At 53.6% G+C, this 26,884-nt stretch overlaps 1 pseudogene; it reads left to right on the forward strand.

The window, feature by feature from the left end:
- LOC144729020 (neurexophilin-2 pseudogene) overlaps positions 1-26,569 on the forward strand; it is a 38,250-nt pseudogene extending 11,681 nt beyond the window's left edge.
- The last annotated feature ends 315 nt before the right edge of the window (positions 26,570-26,884 follow it).

Here is a 26,884-nt window from a genome sequence, read left to right on the forward strand (position 1 = left end):
TCTATCTCTCTAAACAAAAAAACATCTGGACCGGTTTCGAATTTCTAAGTCTCACCAAACCTTCGTTTGTATCGAGTACCCTTTCCAAACCGATCTGTTTAATCCAGCAGGATTTGTTTAACAAGCCTGACTCTGCTGATGAGATCCTGAAGAACGAAACCAGTCCAGAGTGTGCTCGCTCGACCAAATGCTGCCTGACATAGAATTGACGGCGCTTTGTGCTTGGTTCTATGTGGAGACACAGATTGGAACTGTGCTCATATTTGAATTAACCCATTTACTCATGACGCATACTAACGGGGGGGGGAAGGGGATGAATACGATTTGCAAGCACCTTTTGGTGGGCCACATGACCACACGCCCCCTTAGCCTTATTCAGCCACAGGGAACGTCCCCAGCAGGTGTAAAGAATCCGCGTGCATCGTCGCGAGGCACGGCGATCTTGCCGCGTCGAACGTAACCCACCCCTCCGCCCCCCGCCTCTCCAGCTGCCGGACTAGTTGCGACCACGATGCTCGAAGTGGTCATCGCGTCTCGTGTGGCCGCATGCAACGAAGAATTGGATGCGGGGCCCCGCGTGGCGCCGTGTTCGCGCCGCGCGTGCCCAGAACGCACGGCTCGAATATCGTCGAGTGGAATGTCAAAAAACGAAAATAAAAAAATAAAAATCCCCGCGCCCACCGAGTCGATTACATCTCAATCAAGAGGCTCCAGACGCCAATCAATTAATTCGTCAGCGCCCGGAGAATCGCCGCGAATCGGATGGGGATGGCGCTAATTTATACAGCCTGCGACGATCAACTGGAGGCTTCGGGATTAGGGGAAATATGAGCCGAGCGCGGTTTATAAATTCTATTAGGCTAATCACGGCACGGGATAGGGGCTCAGGATTTTTTTGGGTCGTAAATACATGCATATATAATTTACTTATCGCGTGTATGTGTATATGATCAAGCACGGGCGCTAAGCACGCCAGCACCTAGCTCTTTGTGTACGCGTGATTGCACGCAGATACATAAAACAGCCGTTGTTAGACCTTGTCAGCGTTCGATATTATATTATTACATCGTAATGCGAATAATTTGCCGCTGAGTCTTCACCGCTTAATCCAGGAGGGTGCTGCTTCACTGAAAAGGCTGAGCTCATTCTGCTGGCGCGTTTCGCTTCCCGCTGGCAGGAAATCGGAGAGGCTGGAGAACACTCGCCGCGCACACGCGCGGGCGACACGAAAAAAACTCCGCACAGATTGATTCTCGAAATGCACCACCGCACGGAAATCCGCTGGCGCACATCGCCGCCCGGAGTCTAGAGCACGTGGCTTTCCCGGCCAGTATCCCATCCAAGTACTAACCAGCTTCAACTTTGCTTCGCTTCCGAGGTCTCGCGTGCATATTTGACGTAATGCGACATTTCTTCTCTGTGACAGCACTAATACGGAATCCATTTATGGCCATTACGAACGCGTTACAATTGGGAATTAAACGTAACACGCGCTAAAAGGAGTATTAGCCGCGTGCCTGTTTTGGCCACGAACACCATCAATGCCGTGTCGGAGACAAAAATATAGTCAGGTGTGAGTGACCGATGTTGACTCCACTGCCATCATCACCACAGCTTAACCCTTAATAGGCGCACGCGAACCAAGCCGTGGCCCTTAAGCGTCCCAACGATAATTCATTTCTCACCTGATATTTTGTTCAAGTCGCTCGTAGACTGGAGTAAGCGGCACGTGACTAGCAGCGACCACAGGCGTTGCGAGCGGTCTACGTGATGTGGTGTGCCGGGTTGCCGTCGTGGACAGACCCGGCTGCAATTAAGCTCCCCCACCCCCCCGCTAAGTGCACAGCATGGAGACGATGACTATCTCTGTCTCTCGTGCAAGTGTGGAGATTGATGAGACACGGGTGCAAGTCATTTGGCTGCCACCAATTTCCACGCAATGATGATGATGACCATGATGAGCCACGTTCGTTGAGATGTCACTTGTGGGAACCAGGTGGCTTCCTGAAAAAGAGCTACATTGCTCAGTGGGCCTTACCTGCTAAAGTAAAAAATAGTTTACAGTTCAGTTTATACATCGCCGCGGTTGTGCTGTATATCACTCTGAAGAATCTCCCATTCCCAGCACGTGGAGCGAAACGTCTGACATCGCTCCGATTAATCCGCGCGCACAACCAGAAAACAATTGCGAAAGAAACTTCCGGCACGTGGAACGAAACGTCGGACGTCGTGCCGAGCCGCACGCGATACAACCCTAAAACGCAGCTCCCCATTCCTGAAAAAAGCTCCCAGCAGGTGGAACGGAACGTTGGACATCACGTCACGTCGAACAACAACGCGGTACAACTCGAAAACACCGCTCTCAGTTCCAGAATAAACTCCCAGAACATAGATCGCGAAACGTCGGACATCGTGCCGAACAACACAGGGTACAACATCTCCCTCTCTCTCTCTCTCTCGGGTGTAAATGCGTGCGCGCTGCGTGAGCTCGCTCTGTGCGCGTGTTGTGTGCACGCGCTCGGTGTGCGCTTCGTGTGCGCTGTGTGCGCTCTTTGTACGCTTGCTTCGCGTGCATTGTGTGCTCTTCGTGTGCGCTTCGCGTGCGCTTCGTGTGGTCTTTGTATGCGCTTCGTGTGCGCTTCGTGTGCGCTTCGTGTGCGCTCGGTGTGCGCTTCGTGTGCGCTCTGTGTGCGCTTCGTGTGCGCTCTGTGTGCCCTCTGTACGCACTGCGTGGGCTCTGTGTACTCTCTGCATGCGCCCTGTGTGCGTGCGTAGGATTGTGGAGATGAAACGGGAGGGAGTGCTGTGGGTAACGGGCTCGCAGAGTGCTGACGTCACGGCTGTAGGCTGTACCTCTGTGTGTGTGGGGGGGGGGGGCGGTGTGTGGGGTGTGTGTGTGTGTGTGTGGAGCGGTTGTTCGCTCTCTGAGCCTTTGGGAAGCGTTCATATACTCACTCGAGGCGCGAACACGCGGCCACTCAATACTCGCGGCGCAGGAGCGCCTCCGTGTCAACTCGGCTGCCGCGCTTGGCGCTAAGCAGCGCCTCCTCCCGCCTCTCTGTCTCTCTCTGTCTCTCTGTCTCTCTGTCTCTCTGTCTTTCTCTTTCTCTGGTCGCTTCAGCTATTTGGCTCATTTATTTTTTAAGGTCTGACTTTGTCCGTTCATTTTTTTTCTTCGAATTGTTCGTTTAGAGGGTTTCGTTTTTTTAATTCTTCGGCTCCGCCACTCACGCCAATTTTGTTCGTGGTTGTTGTTGGTTTTTTTTTGCGAGAAAGCCGCGTCTCAATATCACTGCCGTGTCTCATTCATCGTCATCATCATCATCATCAGCAGCATCGTCGTCGTCATTAATCTCAAAAATAATTACTAACACTATTTGCATCATCATCATCATCATCAGTGGCAGCAGAAATGATAATGCAGCAGTAATAATTATCATCAGCAGCGGCGGAAGCATAAATGATAATATCAGCAGTCATCATCATCATTATTAGCAGCAGCAGCAGCAGCAGCAGTCAGAGTAATAATACCAGCAGCAGTTATAACTTACAGCAAGTGACGGGAGCAATCGGAGTCGATAGGCAAGCGCAGTGTTTCAGGTTACTGCTATTCAAATTGAACGAAAACCGATGATGGTAAGCAAAAGAGTTGACCAACCAGCTTGCTGATGCCACATCGCTGTTGATACACCAGAGGCGAATCGGTGACCACATCGTGGGGGTGGTGGAGATGGTGGAGTTGGTGGTCCGTGGTGAACGTTCGGGGTGATGTTTGGCTCTGGCTACAATTGTAAGGCGAGGGCTTCAGCCGTGCGAGTCGCATTACGCAGAGACCCGGCTCGCTCCGACGGTGCCGTGGCAAGGGGGGGGGGGGGCGTCTAGCAGAGGCGCGGGGGGCCACGAGGAGTTAGACAACTCGGCAGACATTGAGACAAATCTGACGTTTTGTTGTTTGTCGCGGGCAATGCCTCGGGGAGATTGGCAGCTAGAACACAACTCTAAGCCAGTGTAGATCGATAGACGCATGGACAGACAGATGGGTAGATAGATAAAGAGACAGATACCGATACACAGAGACAGACAATTCGAGGAACACGAAGATAGACAGAGAGACGCAAGGACAGACAGATACCAATGCACACAGATATCGGCCTAAACGATAGATACATACAAGGGCATATACATCTGTCAATCTCCAAAAACAAAGAGATTGACAGATACAGGGACACGGAGATAGACGTCGACAAGGACATACATCGATCAATTAAAAAAGCAAAACAGGTGGACGATTACAAAGGACACGGACATGGACCGACAGAATTAAAAACTAAAAGCTTTTAGCAGATACAAGGACAGCCATCTAGAGAAGAGACACCGGGTAGAGAGACACCGGTAGAGAGACACTGGGTAGAGAGACACTGGTAGATAGACACTGGGTAGTGAGACACTGGGTAGTGAGACACTGGGTAGAAAGACACCGGGTAGAGAGACACTGGGTAGTGAGACACTGGGCAGTGAGTCACTGGGTAGTGAGACACTGGGTAGTGAGACACTGGGTAGTGAGACACTGGGTAGAGACACTCTGGGTAGAGAGACACCGGTAGAGAGACACCGGTAGAGAGACACTGGTTAGAGAGACACTGTGTAGAGAGACACCGGCTAGAGAGACACTGTGTAGAGAGACACCGGGTAGTGAGACACTGGGTAGTGAGACACTGGGTAGTGAGACATCGGCTAGAGAGACACTGGCTAGAGAGACACCGATAGAGAGACACTGGGTAGAGAGACACTGAGTAGAGAGACACCGGCTAGAGAGACACTGGCTAGAGAGACACCGATAGAGAGACACTGGGTAGAGAGACACCGAGTAGAGAGACACTGTGTAGAGAGACACCGGGTAGTGAGACACTGAGTAGTGAGACACTGGGTAGAGAGACACTGGGTAGTGAGACACCGGGTAGAGAGACACTGGGTAGAGAGACACCGGTAGAGAGACACTGGGTAGTTAGACACCGGTAGAGAGACACTGGGAAGAGAGACACCGGGTAGAGAGACACCGGCTAGAGAAACACCCGTAGAAAGACACTGGGTAGAGAGACACCAGTAGAGAGACACCGATAGAGACACCGATAGAGAGACACTGGGTAATGAGACACTGGTGGTGAGACACTGGGTAGTGAGACACTGGCTAGAGAGACACCCGTAGAGAGACACCGCTGGTGAGACACTGGGTAGTGAGACACTGGTGGTGAGACACCGGCTAGAGAGACACCGAGTAGAGAGACACCGGCTAGAGAGACAGAGGCACGCACAGCTGCATTGCCCGAGGCGCCTTGCACGGTGGGCAGAGGAGCCGAGCGCGTTGTAGCGGTGCCAGGCCGCCCTGTGGCGATGGGTGCCGCATGGCTGATCGGGAGGGCGCCGCAACTCGCCATGAAGTAAAATCAGCGCAGTCCGCACCGTCCCAGCGCGCACGTCAACCTCGGAGGAAGGGGCCCTCGACCCTGCCGGCCCTCTGGCCCCACAGTGGGGGGTGGGGGGGGGGGGTGGGGAGAGGGGGTCTCTCGCCACGACTCCACGCGGCGCCAGCACCATGCGCGACCAGAGGCTCAGGTGGAGAAGCCTCGTCCTGGTGTGTCGCGCCTTCTGCCTGGTGAGTCGCGCGAAGCGAACACGCCGCAGTGCCAGCGGTGTCGTCGTCGGTGGCCGTGAGCGGGGGTCGAACCGCGACGCGACCGCTGCCCACACAGACACACACAGAGACACACACAAAGATAAAGATCCCCCGTATAGCCTTAACAGACTGTAGGGGCAAGTGCTGTTAGCGAGCACCTATGAAGGCCGGAACGGTACACGAGGGGGTGGGTGGCCAGCACCACGCCCGACCGCCTTTGTCTCCCCAGTGGCGATGTTTACACACCGCACCAAGTACTCATTTCAGGCTGAGTCGACCTAGGGGAGGGCCAGGACCGGTTCAGATAATCGTCACTGGTGTTGGTCGTGAGCGGGAATCGAACCCGGGTCGCAGGTTCATAGCGCAGCGCGCTAACCGCTACACTACCGCTCCCCACTACACAAACACACAGGCACAAACACACAGACACACAAACACAGTCGTGGTGGGCCGTGGTGGCCGCGAATCGAACTCGGGTCGCCAGGTTCGTCGCGCAGTGCGCTCACCACTCGTACACACGACAGAGATTCCCCCGTGATGGCTTCACAGACTGCTGGGGCAAGTGCTGTTTGCGAGCACCTATGAAGGCCGGCACGGCACACGAGGGGGTGGGTGGTGGGTGGCCAGCAACCGCGATGAGTTTATGAATTGAATTAGAAGTGGAACGGCGGGAAGGAGACACCAGCACCAGTTACTCATTTGAGGCTGAGTCGACCTAGAGGGGAGGCCCAGGACCAGTTCAAATGATCGTCGCTGGTGTCGGTGGCCGTGAGCGGGGATCGAACTCGGATCGCGGGTTCGTGGTGGAGTGCGCTAACCGCGACGCGACCGCTCCCCACACACACATACACACACACACAGACACACACAGACACACACAGGCACACACACACACATAGACGCGTAGAGTAGCGGTGCGCGATCATGGGAACCCGAAACAGAAATTATTCTGGGGGAGTAAGGGGGGCGAGAGGAGGAGGCTGTCCATTTACGAGCTCGAAGTGGAGATGACAGAGGAGATACAGACAAGAGAGACAGAGAGCGAGCGAGCGATGTAGCGAGATGAGAGAAACGTGGGCAAAAAGAGAGACGTAGTGAGATGAGAGGAGATAGAGATGAGAGAGAAATGTGGCGACACGAGAGAGAGGGGGGGAGGGGTGTTGCTGCCCCTCCCCCCATCCCACTTCCATTTAAATTCATAAACTCGTCGCGGAGATGACCGAGGCGTGTACAGACCAAGATACACGATCACACGGAGCGCGATGTGAAGGAAGAGATGCACATGGTTGTCCAGATGTCTTGTGACGCTCATTTAATGATCTAAAACGCAATAATATTTTTCCTTTAAAGTAAGGGTTATTTAAAACGGAAACTAATTGGCAAAGTAAACTAAAAAAAATTCGGGAGTAAATTAATTGGGGGGGGGGGGGGGGGGCACAAGACATTGGGACCGCCCTGTACATAAGAGATAGGGAGGACGGGGGTGTTAGCGGCAGAGACGCGTGGTGAGATGGGAGAGAAGTCGACACGAGACAGACGCGCGTGGTGGATGAGAGAAAAGGAGCGAGCTGGTGCAGAGTGCAGTGAGGTGAGAGGGCGATCAGATGAATATGTGGTGGGTGCTGGCTGTGAGATGTGGTGCATCTTCACGTACTCAGCGGATATTGGTGTAAAGGCTGTACGTTACCGGGAAATCCTGGCTACTTAAGCTTCGTGGGCCCTAAAGCTTTGGCTTATTTTTTTTGTTCAATGTTTATTTTATTCATTCATTTTATTGTAGTGTTTGTAAAATTGTATGTCAATAGGAGCGCGGTACACAGCGCAACAATCGCGATGTGGGGTGGGGGGGTGCACAGATGCTCCACGTACAGAAGCCCCCAAACTCTGCCCTCCTGGGTTTAGAGGAGGAGGGGGAGAGACATGAGACTCACTGCCCCAGCCAGCTGCTGGGGCATGCGAGCCGGAGCGTGAGAGTTGTATAAGGGAAGCGGGGGGGGGGGAGATGAGGGAGGAAAAATCAAAGTGATGATGGGGTAGAGGGGACGGGGAGAGGGGGCGTTGGGGAACTTTTTCTCATTCCTAAAATCAGAACCTTTGAATCTATTTTTATTATTTTATTTTACCAGGTAAGGTCCACTGAGGTCTTCTTCACAAGCGACCTGGCCACAATTTATGGCTCAACGAAGTGGCTTATCACGTGGAAATGTATATCAGTCGCCAAATACTCTAATCGCGTGATGTTGATTCCAAATGTGGAGGGGAAAACCGGGGGACCCGGAAAAAAATCCACGCGACCACGGGGAGAGACACGCAGACTCCAAATATACAGCAGGCGTCAGGGTCGGGGTCGAACCCACGACCTCCTGTATACCAGGCGAGGGAGTTAACATCTCATAGCCACTGTGATGATGATGATGAGAGAGAAAGAGACACGCAAACTCCAAATATACAGCAAGCGTCAGGGCCAAAATCGAACCCACGACCTCCTGTACACCAGGCGAGGGAGTTAACATCTCATAGCCACTGTGATGATGATGATGAGAGAGAAAGAGACACGCAAACTCAAAATATACAGCAGCAGGCGTCAGGGTCGAAATCGAACCCACGACCTCCTGTATACCAGGCGAGGGAGTTAACATCTCTCCACGGCGGGGGGGGGGTGTGGAATTCTATGAGCTATGAAGCACTTCCTCACAGACGCATGAACGCGTAGGGCGTAGAGTCTCCACCAAGCACCAGTTCGCCCAGCGGTCCAGAGCCGATATCTCACTCGTCCGTCCCACCCCTGAGTTGGCAGAACGTGAGCGAATGTAATTGCTTGCTGCGGCCAAGAGCAGCAAGCGAATCGCTTGCGATAACCATTTAAATGAATGCGGTTATAAAGTAATTAACTCGTATTGACCATGTAAACAAATCGGTGCTAGTAAATGTAGCCACCTTCAGTTGTATCAATTGCTGCTCTGGCCCATGGTCTACAAAGCTCTGTACAGTACTTTGTAGCGTATCGCGCCTGTGCTGCTGTACAGTTCTCCAATGCGCTTTCGGGTTGCACCACGTGTTGTTCGGAGGGATGTCCGACGTTTCGCTCCACGTGCTGGGAAAGCTTCTTCGGGAGAGTCGATTCGGTTCACGAAAGAAGCACCCGGTTCGCGAAGAAGCTCCCAGCCAGCACGTGGAACGAAACGTCGGACATCATGGCGAACAACCCTCGGTGCAACCCGCACTGCATGTGTAGGCATTGAGACATGCATGCTTGGAATTACTCAACTATACAACTATTTTTTTTATTTTACCAGCTAAGGCACACTGAGCCATGTAGTTCTTTTTCAGAAGCGACCTGGCCACAAATGATAGCTCAACGAAGTGGCTTATCACGTGGAAATGAATAGCAGCCAAATACCCTGAACGCGTGTTTCTAAATGTGGAAGCAAAAACCGGAGGACCAGGAGAAAAACCCATGCGACCACGGGCAGAGAGACACCACAAACTCCACATATACAGCAGCAGGCGTCAGGGTCGGGATCGAATCCACGACCTCCTGTATACCAGGCGAGGTAGTTAACATCCCCTAGCCACCGTGGCGCATTACACTGAGAGACAGCAAGAGGGACACGTGGATAAGAGTGTACTCACACATAGTAGTAGGTGTTTACCCTTTCAACTGGTACAAAAACTGACACCTTTATACAAGGCATCATGTTTGCAATAACCACAACACAAGTAGTCAAAATGCAAACAAAAAGAAACAACTCTGATGATGATAATGATATGCACTGTCCATCATCATCAGAGTTGTTTCTTTTTGTTTGCATTTTGACTACTTGTGTTGTGGTTATTGCAAACATGATGCCTTGTATAAAGGTGTCAGTTTTTGTACCAGTTGAAAGGGTAAACACCTACTACTATATTTTGCCACTGGTAAAGGAGATGTCTCAGTGTACACACGCAGTTATGGACATCGCTCTCACTGTGCGTAAAAGTGGCCTTGCACAGGATAGGTCGCAGGAAGGGACGACTGCCGATGGTCAAGACTAACGAATGAGCGGCAGCCAACGAATGGAACGCGTTCGTAGAGAGGACGCCCCTCGGGGAGATGGAGCGATGAAATCAGTCCGTGCGCAGGTTGCAAGGTGCATTGCCATATCGCAGGGCCGCGTGAAAGGTGGCGACGACCTGAGGAGGCCTTCATCCAGCAGTAGATTGACCATGGGGGGGGAGGGGTCAATCTATTGTTGACAATAAATTACCTTAATTCGACAAATCCATCTCGTTGCTGCAATGTGCATTGCCCGGGGGGCGTTGGGTCTCCACAGTTGTTAGCGCACTCACTGCGCTACAAACCACCTGAGTTCGATTCCCGACCACGGCTAAGCACATGGATATCTGGCGCTTCGAGAACGTGTCCTGGGACTCATTTAGATCGACTCAGCGTAAAAACACCAGCACTTGGGAGACATGGGGGACCGCGCGACGTGCTGAGCACACGGCCTTCTGAGAGGCGCCTCGTCAGCGGAAGCGACACTTGCCCCAGCGGTCGACACGCCTACACGGGACGCCTTTGTCTTTGTTGCGTAAGAGCTCGGAGATAGAAGGAATGATTAATTTTCGGAGCTTATTTATTTATTTCAAGAGTGCTTAGCGAGCAATTGTTTTGCATATTACGGCGATTTTGGTTGTTGTTGTTGTTTTGTAAGCTGGCGAGGGACGTGGTTAACCCTTACTTCGCCAAAGGGAGGAGGATGGGGGGTGAAGCTGCCCACAATGGCAGTGTTGACGGTGAGTAGCGCACTGGACGTGGAACCGAGAGGTCACCCGTGCTATTCGATCTCCGGGCGCGGCAATTTCTAAAATTTCCACCCCGCTCCCCCCCCCCCACTCTCCGCCACTGTTGCTCACCCAGCAGTAGAAATGGTTTCGCCAAAGTCGATGGGCAAGTATTGTTAGGTGTTTTCGGTAAAGTCACGTAGGTAAAAAATTAAAATAAAAATTAATAAAAGTAAAATAAAAATACAATAAAAATCACGACGTTTCGGAGGCAACACAAGCTTCCGTCTTCAGGTGGAACCGTCACAGCACGATTGCTGTATCGATTTTAATTTTAATTTTTTACCTACGTGACTTTACCGAAAAAAACCTAAGAATATGAATCCTTGCAGTCACGAAAGCTTCAAATCTAGAATCGATGGGCAAGGTCACGTGTGTGGCAACAACAACACTAATAATACAATAAAATGCCAAATTCATAATTACTTACCCACCTTTGTCAACCCACCCCGCCCTCTTTAAAAGCCGTCTGGCTACCGTGGAAGAGTAGGCCAAATGCCCTCTTGAATGGCTCGAGTGGAGGCCCGTCCGCCGGCAGTGGAGTGCCCAAGAAGTGTGCAGGGGCTGCCCCTTTACTAACGGGAGATCCCGGCAGTACGTGTGGAACAGCATCAACATTTAGCATCGCAAACATGTATTTAATAATTTACGATTACTGAATTTATGTATACATCGAGATATCTGCATAGTGCAGTGCACAGGCAACTCCACAGTCTCCCACCCACATATGGGCCTACTTAACTCTACATACATGTGTGCATAGGAAGAGTGGGAAGCGGTAGTGTAGCGGTTAGCGGTTAGCGCTCCGCACTACGTAGCCGGCGACCCGAGTTCGACCAAAAAATAGCGGATAATTTTTTAACCGACCCTGGGCTTCTCCTAGGTCGACTCAGCCTTAAATTGGTACCTGATGTACTGTGTAAACATCGCTACTCAGGAGACAAACGCGGCCGGGGATGATGCTGACCACCCACCCCCTCGCTAACAGCACTTGCCCCTACAGTGTGTTACAGGCTACACGTGGGGGGTCATTGTCTTGTCGTTTGATCTATGTTTGTGGGAGCACTCACAGAGACGAAGCGTTGACAATTGACGGAGCAATGGGCTTGGGCAGGACGCCTGCCTCGGTGGGATGACAGCCGATGGCCAAGACTGGCGACGGAATGGAGGTGAAAGGAGGGGAATGCGCCCAAAGCGAACGAGCAAAGCGGAAAGGGAGCGGTGAGGTCGGCTCACCGCTCACCAGGAGGGGTGAGCGGTGAGCAGTGAGGTCGGGTCACCATTCACCGCTCACCATTCACTGCTCACCACTCACCAGGAGTGGTGAGCGGTGAGCAGTGAGGTCGGGTCACCATTCACCGCTCACCATTCACCGCTCACCACTCACCAGGAGTGGTGAGCGGTGAGCAGTGAGGTCGGGTCACCATTCACCGCTCACCATTCACCGCTCACCACTCACCAGGAGTGGTGAGCGGTGAGCAGTGAGGTCGGGTCACCATTCACCGCTCACCATTCACTGCTCACCACTCACCAGGAGTGGTGAGCGGTGAGCAGTGAGGTCGGGTCACCATTCACCGCTCACCATTCACCGCTCACCACTCACCAGGAGTGGTGAGCGGTGAGCAGTGAGGTCGGGTCACCATTCACCGCTCACCATTCACCGCTCACCACTCACCAGGAGTGGTGAGCGGTGAGCGGTGAGGTCGGGTCACAGCTCACCATTCACCGCTCACCACTCACCGCTCACCATTCACCATGAGTGGTGAGTGGTGAGGTTGGGTCACGGCTCACCATTCACCGCTCACCAACTCATCACTAACCGCTCACCATTCACCAGGAGTGGTGAGCGGTGAGTGGTGAGGTCGGGTCACCGCTCACCATTCACTGCTCACCGCTCACCACTCACCACTCACAGCTCACCATTCACCAGGAGTGGTGAGTGGTGAGCAGTGAGGTCCGGTCACCCCTCACCACTCACCACTCACCAGGAGTGGTGAGCTGGATTCTGTTGGTATCGCAGGACCCTGACGGATGGCGAAGACGTGGGGGAGGCCATCATCCAGCAGAGAATAGACAACGGCTGATGACTACACACACACACGCCAATCTACACACACACATGCCAATCTACACACAGCATTCTGGACACACATAATGGATAGCCACCTTAATACGCTGTGTGGTTTCTACACGGCGAGAGAGAGCCCAAAGAGATCGCAACGGCGCTGGAAGGCAAATATGAACGATATCTCGTGGTGATTTAATGTATATTTAACAAACACAAATATCCCCCGCATAGCCTATTGACAGACTTTTGCGGCAAGTGCTGTTAGCAAGCACCAATATAGGCCGGCACGGCACACGAGGGGGTGGGTGGCCTGAACCACCCACGGCCGCCTTTGTCTCCCCAGTGGGATAGACAAGCGCCACTGTTGTTAGCAGCGCGCGCTGTAACCGCTCCACCATCGCTCGCCCCACAAAGACGGAGACACACGCAGCACACCCGACCCGCCCATTGCCAGCAACGTATCTTCTCCGCATCTATAATTAATATATATCTCTCTCTCCGTCGGCATCTCGAACACGGCAAGCGAAAGTCTAATGAGACATCTTCCTGGCAAACTCCCCCCGCACCGACTCGCCCCCCCCGCCTCCCCCCCCCCCCAGTCTCCCCCCCCTCCGCCCCCCCCCGCCTCCCCCCCCCGTCTCCCCCCCCGCCTCCCCCCCGCCCCCCCGTCTCACCCCTCTGCCGCCCCCCCCCCCGCCTCCCCCCCAGTCTCCCCCCCCCCCGCCTCCCCCCCCCCCGCCTCCCCCCGCCTCCCCCCCCGCCTCCCCTCCCCGTCTCCCCCCGTCTCCCCCCACCTCCCCCCGCCCCCCCCACACGCGTCTCGAGGGCCCCCCTATCACGTGGCTATAAATAACGCTGCCGGGTGCCGCACGCGCTCGCACGTGCGGCACCGGAACCCGTCAGCCCGGACCGCCCGCAGCGCCTCGGCTCGGCTCGGCGAGCGAACGCCCCTCCGGGCGTCTTCACTCCGGTCGTAAGACACTCCGGAAGATAGGACGCACTCTCACGAGGCCTGCGCCGTGTGTCAATAAAGATGAGCACACATACAACAACAACAACCGCCATTCGCCACTAAGTGGCGGTGACGCCACCACGACGCTTGTGCCAGGCTATGTGCACCTTGAGGCCACGTGGAGTGTTGAACGCCCGCTGGCAGGAGGTCACGGGGCAGACTCAGCAGGTTCCACGGGTTGACTGACTGAGACGACGACAACAACAACAACCGCCATTCGCCACTAAGTGGCGGTGACGTCACCACGACGCTTGTGCCAGGCAATGTGCACCTTAAGGCCACGTGAAGTGTCGAACGCCCGCTGGCAGGTCACGGGGCAGACCCAGGTGCCACGGGTCGACTGACCGAGATGACCGAGATGGCTGGCTGATGCACCACCTGTGCCCCCTACTGTACCAACTTGCTGTGCTTTAGCCACCCGGCGCTCCGCTCGTTGTTGTGAGCGTCACTCCTCCGCCCTCCGTTGTTGTTGGAGGGCGACTGCCTCCAACTGCTCAGTAACGTCCTTCACGAGCCTCCTCCACAGAGGCCGATCTTGACACCGCTGGTACCAGTCATCGGCAAGTCCACTCAGCTCCACGTCCTCCTGTACCGCATCACTCAATCTCTTCTCTAGCCCGTGCCGCGCCCGTTTAGCCCCCTCGATCCGGCCGAACAAAAGCTGTTTAGGCATGCGGTGGCTGGGCATGCGGGCTACATGACCCAGCCAACGCAGCCTTGCCTGCCGGAGGAGCTCACCGATGGGACTTTGCCCAGATCTTTCAAGGATGTGTGAGCTCCTCACACAATCCAGCCTGGTTAAACCCAGGATGGATCGTAGGCAGTTCAGCCTAAATGTTTCCAACCGGCAAAGATGCTCCATTAGGGGGATCCACGTTTCGCAAGCGTAGAGAAGGAAGGGAATGACTGTGGCCGAGAAGACCTGAAGCTTCGTGCGGAGCGACAGACCAGGTAGCTTCCACACAGCGTTACGCAACCGATGAAAAGATATTGCCGCTCGACTGATTTGGAGTGAGACCTCTGTTGTTAAACTGGAGCCGATCATAAGCACACTGCCCAGGTATGGGAAACTCTCCACTCTCTCCACTACTGCCCCATCACCGATGTTTTTTACACAGCGTACCAGCTGAAGCTGAGTCGAGCTAAAGGAGGCCCAGGACCGGTTCAGCAAATCATCGCTGGTGTTGGTGGTGGCCGTGAGCGGGAATCGACCTGGGGTGCGTGTGTGTGTATCTGCATGTGTGTATCTACGTGTGTATCTACGTGTGTGTGTGTATATCTACGTGTGTGTGAAATACACTATGAGTGTGTGTGTTTGTTTATCAGTACAGATATATATATTTGTGTAGTTATGGGCATGTCTCGTGCTGGTCACCCATCACCTCGTGTGCCGCTCCCTCCTTCATCGGCGCACTCGCCCCAACAGTCCGTGCTGGCCATCCCATAACAGCACTTGCCCCAACAGCGTGTGAAGGCTATATGGGGATCTTTGTATTTATGCGCGCCCATGTGTCTATGCGTGTGATTGTGCGCACGTGCGATTTAGACCAGGTGTGTATATTTGTTTCGTGTGTGTACGTGTGTAAATGAGCACACATTATGTATGCCGTTGTGTGTAAGTGTGTATGAGCGTGCAAATGAGTGCAGCAGCGTGGTTGAACGCGTGCACGTGTGTGGACATGAGTGACTGTGTGTGGAGTGACTGTGTGTGTGTGACTGTGTGTGTGACTGTGTGAATGACTGTGTGTGAGTGGCTGTGAGTGAGTGACTGTGTGTGAGTGACTGTGAGTGACTGTGTGTGTGAGTGACTGTGTGTGAGTGACTGTGTGTGTGAGTGGCTGTGTGTGAGTGAGTGACTGTGTGTGAGTGACTGTGTGTGAGTGACTGTGTGGAGTGACTATGTGTGAGTGACTGTGTGTGAGTGACTGTGTGTGAGTGGCTGTGTGTGGAGTGACTGTGTGTGAGTGGCTGTGTGAGTGACTGTGTGTGAGTGACTGTGTGTGTGAGTGACTGTGTGTGAGTGACTGTGTGAGTAGCTGTATGAGTGAGTGACTGTGTGTGAGTGACTGTGTGTGAGTGACTGTGTGTGAGTGACTGTGTGTGGAGTGACTGTGTGTAAGTGGCTGTGTGTGGAGTGACTGTGTGTGGAGTGGCTGTGTGAGTGAGTGGCTGTGTGAGTAGCTGTGTGAGTGAGTGACTGTGTGAGGAGTGGCTTTGTGAGGAGTGACTGTGTGTGGAGTGGCTGTGTGAGTGAGTGGCTGTGTGAGTAGCTGTGTGAGCGAGTGGCTGTGTGTGTGACTGTGTGTGAGTGACTGTGTGTGAGTGACTGTGTGTGAGTGACTGTGTGTGAGTGGCTGTGTGAGGAGTGACTGTGTGTGGAGTGGCTGTGTGAGCGAGTGGCTGTGTGAGTAGCTGTGTGAGTGAGTGACTGTGTGTGAGTGACTGTGTGTGAGTGGCTGTGTGAGGAGTGACTGTGTGTGGAGTGGCTGTGTGAGCGAGTGGCTGTGTGAGTAGCTGTGTGAGTGAGTGACTGTGTGTGAGTGACTGTGTGTAGAGTGACTGTGTGTGGAGTGACTGTGTGTGTGGAGTGACTGTGTGTGAGTGGCTGTGTGTGAGTGACTTTGTGTGAGTGACTGTGTGTGAGTGGCTGTGTGAGGAGTGACTGTGTGTGGAGTGGCTGTGTGAGCGAGTGGCTGTGTGAGTAGCTGTGTGAGTGAGTGACTGTGTGTGAGTGACTGTGTGTGAGTGGCTGTGTGAGGAGTGACTGTGTGTGGAGTGGCTGTGTGAGCGAGTGGCTGTGTGAGTAGCTGTGTGAGTGAGTGACTGTGTGTGAGTGACTGTGTGTAGAGTGACTGTGTGTGGAGTGACTGTGTGTGTGGAGTGACTGTGTGTGAGTGGCTGTGTGTGAGTGACTTTGTGTGAGTGACTGTGTGTGAGTGGCTGTGTGAGGAGTGACTGTGTGTGGAGTGGCTGTGTGAGTGAGTGGCTGTGTGAGTAGCTGTGTGAGTGAGTGGCTGTGTGTGTGTGTGACTGTGTGTGAGAGACTGTATGTGAGTGACTGTGTGTGGAGTGACTGTGTGTGGAGTGGCTGTGTGAGTGAGTGGCTGTGTGAGTAGCTGTGTGAGTGAGTGGCTGTGTGTGTGTGTGACTGTGTGTGAGAGACTGTATGTGAGTGACTGTGTGTGGAGTGACTGTGTGTGGAGTGGCTGTGTGAGTGAGTGGCTGTGTGAGTAGCTGTGTGAGTGAGTGGCTGTGTGTGTGTGTGACTGTGTGTGAGGAGCGGTGGCGGCGTGGTTAGCGCGCTGCGCTACGAACCCCATTCCGCCCGGGTTCGATTCGCCGCTCACGATCAACGTCGGTGACGAATATCTGAACCGGTCGATTCTGGCCCTCCTCTACGTCAACTCGACCTTAAACGAGTACCTGGTTCGGTGTGTGTAAACGTCGGTATTGGGGAGACAAAGACGGCCGGGCTGTGATGTTGACCACCCCCCCCCCCCTCTGGTGCGCGTTTACCGGTGCCGGCTGATCGCGGCACTTGCCCCAACAGTCTGTTTCAAGTCCGCTCGAGGCTTTACGGGGGATCTTTGTCTGTGTGCGGCTGTGTCTGGGGGCGGTTTCTGTGCGGGAAGTTTCCTTTCAGCTCCCGCGCCTCGTTCGGAGCGCGCAGGGCGAGAAACTCTCACGAGGTGCGAGGTCACGGCAAAGTCACGGCGCGCCTCAATGCGTTTGCCGAACAGACGACGATGGTGAAGACCACGGCCGCACCTTGCGTCGCAAAGCCATCGAGACTGGGCATTGAGTCAAGTGCTGTTAAGACGACGCCTATTAATAGGGCTGTCACGGTACACCATGGAGGGGGGGGGGCGGGTGGCCGTGATGTGTACACGCCGCACAGAGTTACCCGCTTAAGGACGCATCGACTTAGGAGCGAGAGGGCTCAGCACCGCTTGAGATATTATTTCGGGGTTGGCGTTGTTGGTGGTCGTGAGCGGGAATCGAACTCGTCGCGTCGCCGGGTTCGTAGCGCGGTGCGCTGACCACCGCATCGCCGCCCCACGCGGTGCTGAGATCTACACACCCGAGAGGGACGGGCACCGGACTAGGAAGAGGGGGCTGGGTGGAGTAGAGGGGGAGGGGGATGGAACGGACAAGAGGGGCCCGAATCTCACCCCTTGCACCGTGGGCCATGCCAACTACGCTGCGCCAACGGTGGAACTCCAGAAATCAGGTTCAGTCCGCGAGCAGCCTCTCACCCCCGACGAGTGTCAGATCCACGCTTGAGTAAGAGCAGCATCCCGCATGTGTAATCCGCTGGGTGCCCACACCTCATGCACATCTCCCCCGCCTCACGTCCCGTGCCTTTGCGCAAAATCCCAATCCGCCTCTTGTTCACCCGGCGGTATTCGAGTGTGGGTACGCCCACCTCTCACGAACCGATCGGGCAGCGTGGAAGAGTTGAAGGCCAAATGCCCTCTCTGGAGAGAGGCTCTCTCGAGCTGCCTCGAGTCGTGGGGTCCCCTTCCACCAGCAGTGGCGTTAGCAGGGCATTGCAGAGCTGCGCCTTGGCTGTTTTTGTTTGTTTTTGTAACCATCTTGGGTAGAGAGTGACGGAGTGTAAGACACCCGCTTCATGCCGCGTGTCAGTTAGGATTTCCCCCACCGCCAATGAGAAGCTTTCAAACAACCGGATGATACTCCATCTCACGTATAACAGAATGTATGTTTGCTGAACTTATGTAGTGCCTTATGTAGCGCAACCGCACTCATCGGAGGTGCGGGGGAAGGACAACAATCTAGACGCAATAAGCGGTTCTAAAGAAAACGAGTTTTCACTTTAGATGTAAAAGTGCTTAGCTCCGGCGGCTTCCTAATATCTGAAGGAAGAGCGTTCCAGACGGCCGCAGAAGCGCAGCTCACATAGCATTGGCTAAGGCAAGTCTGACTGCTGATGAGACGCTGAATGACAAAACCGGTCCAGAGTGTGTCTGTACGACACCAAGGCTGTTGTAGAAAGTTACACTCACAAAATCCCGTGTGGCGAGATGGAATTTGTAAAAAAATAAAAATTTCATGTTAAGAGACAAATTATGTGAAGGAGGCGTTATATATAAAATTCGGCAAATCAACTCCCTGTAAAAGTTGAGGTGTAGTTATTTTCCACATCCCGACTCTGAAGGCACACAAGTTAAGTGAGTTATATTATGATATTATTACTCCACGAATTCCTCGTTTAACGCGGTAGATGCGTCGCCTAAAAGTGCCGCGTTAAAACGCGTTAAGCGAGGCATTACTGAGTCACTAAATCTCCAGTTCCACTGTCAAAAATCAACCTGCGGTCGTCCCATGGCGGAACAACGAACTCAGATGAGGGCACGTCGCCACGTGCCGTATCATTCCGCGCATTCTATAGTTCCGTTCGACTGCACAGCTCAAGAAAGTAGTTCGTCGTCGACCACTCAGAAACCGCGTTATAACGGACGCGTTCCGCGTTAGAACAACGGGCGCGTTCCGAGTTGGGTGAATGTTGTTCCCTCGCCGAAGAGAAGAACCGCGCTAGAGCGGCAGCGCGCCCTGTGGTCACGCGTTACGCGACGGCTACGCGTGCACGCGTGGCAAGCCCTGGGACGTGTCCCCTTCATCCGGGCCTCTTCACCAACTCGCAACAGATCTGGCGTCTCTGTCGCACGTTCGCGTCGTCATCTCTCGAACTCGTCGTCAGAATACGTTGAAACGATTTAATTCTTATCAGGACTCAACGGTGTAAAGAGCAGTCTCCATCACTTACATATCCTCTCTCTCTCTCTCGCCTCACTATTGAAGGGCAATTGCCCGACGCGTCGTCTGGATATATATTGATTTTGAAGCGGTGTTATTGACCGATGTTTTGAGCGTTTCATCTCTCTCAGACGATCTTCGAATGTGCACCCCGGATTCATTTGCTGGCTTTTCGTTGTTTTGTCTCGAACAAATTCTGATTTGGTATGCGATTTGCGTCAAAAACATGTTCCCCTTTTTCGATTTAAAGCTTTCGTGACTGCAGGGATTCATATTCTTGGTTCTTTCGGTAAAGTCACGTAGAAGGGAAATAATAAAATAATACAAATAAAACAATGAATTATTTTTATTTATATTTTTGTTAGTATTTCCCTTCTACGTGACTTTACCGAAAGAACCAATAATATGTTCCCCTTTGTTTACGTTTTGTTTTGTACATCCCTGCACCAGTCCACCGACAAAACCGATGCCTGCCCGCGCTGATTGTTATAGTCATGCCCATTTTTTGTGAACCATACTTCACTTCTCTGGTCAGTCCGGGTTGGTGAAGTAAGCTCACAGGAGACCAGTTCAAATATTGCTCGCCGCTGACGTTCAGCCGTGTCCGGGAATTAAACTTGTGTTCTCCTGGTTCGGAGCACGGGAGTTTGTTTAACCGTGGTGACATATGGCACGCCACGTGTACGACCATCAGCAGTAGGCGTACGATCACATCATCCTCAATGCGACAGACCTCCTGCACATCTTGGAAGCTAAGCAGGACTGAGCATGGTCACTACCTGGATGGGTGACCACCAGTGCATACTAGCAGGTGTTGTAGGGATTGTGTTGCACGGGCCGCGAGGTGCGGTTCACAGACAGACAGAGAGGACCCACTCGCTGGACTATGTGTATTGAATTAATCTGTGCGGAGCTATGAGGGGTGAACGCTTCGTATGTGCTGGTTCTAATACGGGGTTCTGCGGAATTTCTCCTTGCCCACAAAACGCACGATTGCAATTGGCCAAACGTGCCAGGGCAGGACCCTCCTGCAACGAGTGTCTCCAGACGCATGTTGTTAACACTGGGTTTTAACAATAAAACAGGGTTTTTTAAAATAAGATGTGTCTTAGATTTGGGCGCTGACAGGGAGGTGTCAATAAGAATGACAGTCTCGTGTGTTTGTCACGCGACCGGAATTGCGTCCGTGTTCACGCCAGAGTCGGGTTTCACTCCCAACCAGGGGAGGGTCAGTCGGTGACTTTTTCTTAAACAAAGACAAAGATCCCCCGCATAGCCTTTACTGGACTGTCGGGGCGTCTTTGAAGGCCGAAACGGCGCACGAGGGAGTGGTTAGGCCAGTACCACGCCCGGCCGCCTTTTGTCTCCCAAGAGGCAATGTTTACACACCGCATCACGTACTCAAATGATACTCTTTTTTAACAGATACAAACCCACAGTTGTGTGCAAACAATGTAAAGTCAACAATATTTTAAACGCACGTTTTAGCTAATAATAGTGTAGAGTACAGCGCCTTTGTCAATCCGCTGCGGGATGATGACCTTCCTCCGACGCCGCGTCCCTCACTCGCATGGAGTTGTCTGACCGTGCGTCACCACGCCGAGAAGCGTTCCGAGATCTGATGAGATCGAGCGCGTTCCGGCCTAATCAGCAGTAGACATTTGTAGGAGGCAATCGACGTCCAAACGCAATCAAGCGCAACTCTTAACCAGGAGAAACCCCAGCGAGCATTGGAGTGGAATGAAAGTCGGCGTTGTTTCGTCGCACGCGAGATGTCGGGAGACGGACAGGGCCCGGAGAACACCGCACGCGGCACGCGGGGGGAGCGCCACAGGCTTCACAAAGACAAAAGTTCCCCACCCCATAGCCTGAACAGACTGACGGGACAAGTGCTGTTAGCGAGTAGCACCACACGAGGGGGTGGGTGTCCAGCATCACGCCCGCCCGCCTTTGTCTTCCCAGTGGCGATGCCTACACACCGCACCAGGTACTACTAATTCGAGGCCGAGTCGACTTAGGGGAGGCCCAGCACCGGTTCCGATAATCGTCACCTGATTGCTGGCCATGAGCGGGAATCGAACTCGGGTCGCCAAGTTCGTAGCGTAGCGCAGCGCGCTAACCGCTGTACTAACACACACGTGGTCTACACGCACACACGTGTCTCCACGTCACAAGACCCCCCCCCCCTCCCTACGGAACGTCACAAGACCCCCCCCCCTCCCTACGGAACGTCACAAGACCCCCCACCCTCCCTACGGTCGTCACATTCTGATTGAATGCGCACGATCTCGTGAGACCTTGCAAGCTAAGCAGGGGGTCGAACGTAGCCTGGTGAGTTCCACACTCGGACGGGTGACCACCCAGAAACACGGGGAACTGCATTGCGTCCTGGAGGAATCCGATGAGCTATGAAGCTCTTCGCAGATGTCGAGTGGGAGCGGGTCAACAAGGGCTGACCAGGTATGTCGTGGGCGTCGATGGCTGCAAGAGGTTGTGGCCAGCAGATGTCAGTGTCGAGTGTCACCCTCCTCCGTGTGTAACGCGTGGCGAGTGTTCTCTCTGACACTCGGAGGCGATGCTAAACAGTTGCGGTGTGAAGGTGATCACGGCCGCGTGTTGTTCGGCGCGATGTCCAACGTTTCGCTCCGCGGTGCCGGAAGCTTCTTCAGGGGCAATTCTCTACGAGTTCTGAATTTCGCTTTTTCGCTTTGGAGGAACCCGTTAGAGGACCCGGAGAGAACCCCACCACGCTCGGAGCTGCGATCTCCTGCGGCCTCTCACCTCGCAGCCGCACGCTGGCATCTCGCAAGCGATGGGTGGTGGTGGCGGTGGTGGCGGTGCTGATGGTCACACATCCAATTAGTCCGAGCCAGGGTCGAAACTGCTTCTGCTTAGCTTCCTAGATCCGACGAGACGGCGCGCACACAGGGCAACATTCGCAATCGCGTTTCAATGCGGTACAAACTGTGCCATGGAGCAATTAGATACGTGAGACCTATCCACCCATCGACCATGGTCAAGTCAGGCCTCCTCAAAGCGATGAAATCTCTCACGAGAATGCCATGGGACAGTCCAGCTCGCGCCTGCGCAGGAGACGATGCTATTGTTCCATAGCCTCGGCGTGGGAACATTCAGACGGGCTCCATTCAGTGGCAAGCACTCCGTCAGTATGCTTGACCATCGGCCATCATCATCGTCATCATCTGGGTGTCGTTGATCTCACTTTTACGTCCGTGGATTTGCACCGCGTGACTGTGACGCGTATTCATTGTTGTCTGACGCGCGTAGCGGCGGCGGTACCAACATCGCCGTCATCATCATCGTCAACATCATCATCAGCAGCATCAACATCATCAGCTTCATCATAAGCAGCATCATCAACATCATCATCAGCAAAATCATCATCATCAGCATAATCATAATCAGCAGCATAATAATCATCACCATCATCAGCATCGTCAGCATCAACATCACAATCGACATTACCGTCACCATTAGTGCAATAAAATCGGTCAAAATGTAATGGCTCAAATGGGTATTAAGGAGGCACTCATCAATCTCGATGGCTCTGATCCAGCTCTGTGAACTCCACATTCCAACGGCAGGCACCAGGTCATCCCCACTAATGCCACAACACAGTAGATTGCAAACTCGCTTCTTTAGAACTAATTGCGTGTGCTTATACTATTTTTTTTTCGGTAAAGTCACGTAGGTAAAAAAATAAAATAAATGAAAACAACTAAATTAAATCACGACGTTTCGGGCGCAACACAAACGCTTAAGTGTGAGACACAACCAATTGGATGTGTGTCTCACACTTAAGCGGTTGTGCTTTGGCTACGTTGTCCCCACCTGAAGAAGGACGCTTGTGTTGCGCCCGAAACGTCGTGATTTTATTGAGTTCTTTTTCATTTATTTTATTTGATTGTTTTACCTACGTGACTTTACCGAAAAAAAACCCCAAAGAGTATGAATCCTTGCAGTCACGAAAGCTTCGAATCTAGAATGTGTGTGCTTAGTTTGCTGCCACCTTCCCCGCACGTCCGATTAGCACGGTTGGCTACGTACGGCGTGAAAGAAGTTCAACACACAGTAACGTACAGAAATACGTCAATCATCCCGTCTCGCGCCCAAGCTCGCGGATTTCTCTTCACAATTCCGTTTCGTGACATTCTCCGTCCGTCTCGAGACGCATCGCGACCAATCCGCAGGGAGATGATCGCCACGAGAGTGACCACGGACGGCGCCGTCCTCCACATTTTGATGCGGGGTTTGTTTTTTGTGTTTTTTTTTTCGTGTCTTTGTCGGGGGCAATGTCGGCAGTTGAATACGGCTACACAGCAGGCGCGGTTAACGCGGGGACCGCGTGTTGTTGAACTCGCTTGTGGACACAGACGCGTGCGTCGAGGGTGGTTGTGTGCGGTGCGGGGGGTTGAGTGCGGTGCGTCCGAACCTCTGCTGTCGCCGTTCTCAAACTTTGCTTGGTCCACGGACCACTCAGCAAATGCAAACATCATCACTTAATAATTCAAATTACCGATTTTTTTTTTAACGCAGCTATAAGGGTTATTTTTTTATGGGGGTTGAGGGAGGGGTGCATTTAAATCTGAGGGTTAGGGTAGTTTAATCAGGGAAGTTTACCTAACTTCATGTTTTTGTTTGTTATTAAACGTCACGAGTCAAATAGACGTCGCCATCACAGCCCTCGCCGCCTCGTCACGAACCGCCGCGGACCACTCGCCGTGCCGGTGCCGGGGACTGCACTCTGAGAACCGCTGCACTCACTGAAGCGGAGGCTCCCTTCGCGGACTGGGCTGCCCGGCTTGTTGTTGTTGTCGTTGTTGTTGTCGTTGTTGTTGTTGTTGTTGCGACGTCGTTGGTGACAGACCGTTGCCGTGTTTACCCGGGGCTCAGGGAAGACGTCAATGGGCACTGCACCATACCCCCCACCGCCTACCCCATTACGCAGCTTCTCATATTTGTGGGAATTCATTGAGCTTTCATCTTCATTAATTCCCGTGGGTGTATTTGTTTGTTCTGTGTAAAAATGTGTTTTAAGAGCCAACGTAAGCCGAGGTGAACTAACGAAAGTCATTATTTACGGAGGGGGGGGGGGTTAGAAGGCCCGCAGTTTCAGTCACTCACTCTGCCCTTCCTGCCCTGGGGAAGGGCCGTTGCGTGAAACGTCAGCCTACTTGCATATTTACCCAAAAAAACTCGGTCAGTAAATTGTCTTCGTCAGCTGCGCAAGATGTAAGAAAATCACTTACCGCATTGGTCACGGGCATCGTCGTATAACAAAAACAAACATCTACGTTTCGAGATATAGTGCCCTTCTTTGCGCTGAAAAAGGGTCCTCTCCCGAACCGTTGCGCTATACTCTAGCTGTTTTATGTCGCAACGAGCTGCTGGTCGTGCAGTTGGCGCAGCGGTTGGCGATGAGCGTGACGATCCAAACACGATAGCCGCTCACGTCTAACATCAGTGGCGAGCGGTATCTGAACCGATACTGCCCCCAACACTCGCCCGGCATGGTGAAGTGTGCCTCAACAAACCTTCAAGGCCTGGGGAGATCTTACATCTAGCAGTGGATTGGCAAAGGGCTCTGACTTTCAGCGCGGTGTCAAATGACGAATGTGGTGTATTGTTATTATTATTTTCACCTGTGCAGCTTGCGTACAAACGTATCCCACGTAGGTAAGTCCTCGCTTAACGAGTGTTCGCACAACGCGTTTTCGCTAGAACGCGGTTCTTCCATTTGTCAACACTTTCCGCAAAACGTGCACCGCTAGAACGCGGAACGTGCATCGTTATAACGCGGCTTGTGAGCGGTCGACGACGAACTACTTTCTTGAGTTGCGGTGCTAAGCGGTACAGTGATACAGTACGCAGAATGATACAGTAACGCGGCAGCGTACCCTCATCACTCACTCGTGGGTTTACTCCAGGCGCTGCGTGAGCCTCCCACGTGTAAATATCCATTCATTGTTCTCAAGCCTTAATGAGACTTTCATCCAGAACTTTTGATAGCGCCTTTACACATCGAGGACCGCAGAACTTGGACGGAAATGTGGCAATGGCTCGCTGCCTGGCTACTGCCTTCCCTATTGTCCCGCGGTTACTCTTCACGCCTCCGAGTCTCCATCTCTACGAGAGCGAGCGGGTTACTGTGTAGCGCCGCCGCGCGAAAGGTTGACACGATCATCATCATGACGACGGCGGCGATGCCTGCGTCTCTCTTAACGCGTGTCTCCGCATCTGCCGTGTGCGCTCGCGCAGGTGAGATGCGCCAGCAGGGACCTGGGACGCATCGAGCCACCCCGAGTCCCACTCATCGCGTCGCCCTTTGAGGCCGGCAAAGGTCTCGTCTTGGCCGACGCGGCCGGGAGAGCCGAGCAGCCACAGCTGTCCACCGCCACCACCACCACCACCGCTCACTGCCGGCCGGTGGAGCGACGTCCGCCTGCGCTGGAACCGGCACCGTCGTGGCTCCAGGAGGCGCTTAGGTGGGGGGGTTCCGTGCCTGCCGCGGGCCGGCCACGACCTCGGAGCAAGCGGAGGCCCGCGGTGAAGACGGGCAAAGTGAAGAAGATGTTCGGCTGGGGCGACTTCCACTCGAACATCAAGACGGTGAAGCTGAACCTGCTCATCACGGGCAAGGTGGTGGACCACGGCAACGGGACGTTCAGCGTCTTCTTCAGGCAGAATTCCACGGGTCAGGGCAACGTGTCCGTGGTGCTCGTGCCACCGGGCACGGCCGTGACCTTCGAGTCTCCGTCGCCAAACAACGCGTCCGACGTGAAGAATCTCGCCCCGCCGCCGTCATCCACCACGACCGCCTCCTCCTCCTCCTCCTCGACCTCGGCATCCACGGCATTCAATTGCCGCGTGGAGTACGAGAAGGTGGAGCACGCCAAGAAGACGTCGCTCTGCAGTCACGACCCGTCCAAGATCTGCTACCAGGAGCAGACGCAGAGTCACGTGTCGTGGCTCTGCTCGCGCCCCTTCAAGATCATCTGCATCTACATCGCGTTCGCCAGCGCGGACTACAGGCTCGTGCAGAAGGTGTGCCCGGACTACAACTACCACAACGAGACGCCGTACCACCCCTCCGGGTGAACTCGCCGGAGACAGGGAGAGGGAGGAAAGAGAGAGCGAGCGAGCGAGAGGCAAAGGGGGGTTGTAGCTCAGTGGACGAAACCGCGGGCGGGCGGGCGGTGGACGAATTGAGTCGTGAATTAATTAACTCAATGATTAATTAAGTCATTGTAATTAGCAGGGCTTTCAATTTCTCACCTGAATATCCCACCCCCTCCCCCTACCTCCCCCCCTCCAGATACACTGGAGTAGGCGGCACGTGACTAGGGAGTGCTCACAGCCACGGCGAGAGAGAGAGTATACCGTGGCCAGAGAGTATACTGGATGTGGTGCGCCCGGGGTGCGGAAATCTTTTGTCGGGTCACGGACGCGGAAATGAAGCCCTGATAATCGTTACTAAATTAACGTTTAAGTTACAACGGTAAATTAA

Source organism: Lampetra planeri, chromosome 31 (genome assembly GCF_965212315.1).
Source record: "Lampetra planeri chromosome 31, kcLamPlan1.2.h2, whole genome shotgun sequence".
NCBI classification, from domain to species: Eukaryota; Metazoa; Chordata; class Hyperoartia; order Petromyzontiformes; family Petromyzontidae; genus Lampetra; species Lampetra planeri.